Here is a 2410-nt window from a genome sequence, read left to right as displayed (position 1 = left end):
AGCCAGCACTAGGTGAGCACATGAGGAATGTGGCTTCTCTTCTGCTGGCCCCACACCAGCCTGAGCCCCGTGCCCCAACACCCCTGGGGGGTGAAGAGTTCTGCTGGAGGGTGCTGGGCTCCAGGAAGGCACAACCCAGCAATGGAGGAGCAACAAATCCTGGTTTGCTACCAGCTCAGGTCTCCAGGGGCTGCAATGTGGCTTTGAAGGCACCTAACGAGGCTCTTGGCAGCAGGGGGGATCTTCCTCTGCTTACCTGGTTTTATGGACTTGGGAGGAGCTCAGCATCTGCCCCTGACAGCTTGGCTGGAACAAGCTGAGTCCTGAGGCTGGAGATTGTCACTGGGAAGAAAGGAGGGACAGGCAGAGCTGTGGCACCACCTTTGTTTAGAAACAGGCTAAACCCAACATCTTTGCTAAAATGTTTCTTTTGACATTTCCCAAACAAAAACATTCTGGCTTTTCACTGAAAACGACACTTATTTAGAAAAAGTGCCCTGAGAAGGGTTAAATAACCCCCCAATGGCTGACAGGAACACAAGGAGAATCAGGAAAGGGGAAAAGGTGCATTAACACTTGTATTTAATTGCAAAAAGTAAAAACTTTGTTTTTCTTTTAATCTCCTTACATACAAATCTCAATTTATTTACACGCTTTACAGGCTTTTTTTTTCCCCCAACTATTTACAAAGTTTGCAATATATTAAATTATGACCATCCATAAAATTCTGCATTAAGTGCATATTTACATTCTTTTTTTTTTTTAATCCACCATGGAATTGATAGTGTTCAGCATTGAAACAGTCTTTATGCATATAGAGCCTCACCCCCCAGCACCCCTGAGCCTCCAGAACTCGCTTCCCCTCCCTGTAGCCAAAGAGATAATGCTAAAAATAAATCACCTGTCATTTGTTGGACTCTCTGAAGCAAAGGGGAAGTTCAGCATCTCCCTTCTCTGACTCAGCAGGACACTAAATCTACCTTGTGCAAGGAGGAAGTTTCCTGAAGAGGAGAATTTAGGGTTCTGCATTAAAAGAATGGACGAGGAGGAGCCAGTTTGGTTTGCAGGGAGCAGAAGGTCCTTGTGCACCCACTGCAAGGCTCAGTGAAATCTCCTCACCCCAGCAAGTGTTTGGTTCTTTCAGGGGCCACGGTGCCACACGTGGGGCACTGAGCCTGGGATGGGGTGGATCCTGCAAATGTCCCTCTGTGGAGCAGCATTCCCAGTCCAAACCCAGGTTCACAGGCAGGAGCATCACCTCTGGGAGTCTGTCCAGCTGGCACCTCTAGTAACGAGGTGCCCTCCTGCTCCCCACCTCCTCTGAGGTGCTCTCCTGCTCCCCACCTCCTCTGAGGTGCCCTCCTGCTCCCCACCTCCTCTGAGGTGCTCTCCTGCTCCCCACCTCTGAGGTGCTCTCCTGCTCCCCACCTCCTCTGAGGTGCTCTCCTGCTCCCCACCTCCTCTGAGGTGCCCTCCTGCTCCCCACCTCCTCTGAGGTGCCCTGCTGCTCCCCACCTCTGAGGTGCCCTCCTGCTCCCCACCTCCTCTCACACGGCACCTGCTGCTGGGACCAGCCACGAGAGAAAGGGGGGTGGCTGGATCCAGCCCAGTCAAACCAGCTTCTCTGCCAGACCAGTACAGCAGAGGACTCGTGGGAGAAGCTGAAGACCTGTGACTCCTGGGATACAGGACCCTAGAAATCTCTCCAGAGTGTTGGGGAGGAAGTTTTTGAGGCTGGGATTTGTAGAGCTGCCTCAGGGGAATTTCTGCCTGCAGTGCCAGCAAGGAGGAAAAAAAACCAACATGAAAGGAAGAAAAGAATCAATAGAAACTGGCAGCTTGGCTCCCTTAGGGGATGCTGATTTCCTGGTACTGAAGAAAATAACAGTACTCCTTTCTCCTCCTTTCAGTTCCCCTGAGCTCAGGACTGACCAAGAGCCACGGTCAACGACTTCTGCTTTTGGAAACCAGCTTCAGAGCAGTGTCCTGCCCGGCTGGCTGGTGACAGCCCATCCTGGCACAGATGGCCCCTCTGGCTGCCCACGGGGCTCTCGGGCAGTCCTGACCTCTGCGCCTCACTGGGGGCTCCAGAAGAGCCCCGGGGAGTGGGGTGAGCAGAGTCCCTCTCCTGCTCAGAGCCAAAGAGCTCACCAGGGGATGGTACAAAGCTGGGGTGCAGGTGCTGAGCTGGCCCCTCTGAGCTGCCCAGGGTGGGGAGCAGGGGACTGCCTGACCTGGCACATGTGCTTGGACACACACAAGGGAAGCTAGAGGAGCAGGGGACTGTGGTGGGATGACAGATGTGACTCCTCCACAGCTGAGGAAAGGGCCACGCTGCCCCAGCTCAGCCTCAGCACCAAACTGGGAGCCACAGGGCTCCTGGGAAGCCACAGCCACCTGGGTGAGGCTG

Source organism: Merops nubicus, unplaced genomic scaffold (assembly GCF_000691845.1).
Source record: "Merops nubicus isolate BGI_N331 unplaced genomic scaffold, ASM69184v1 scaffold21452, whole genome shotgun sequence".
In the NCBI taxonomy this organism is placed as follows: Eukaryota; Metazoa; Chordata; class Aves; order Coraciiformes; family Meropidae; genus Merops; species Merops nubicus.
This window is presented reverse-complemented; position numbering follows the sequence as displayed.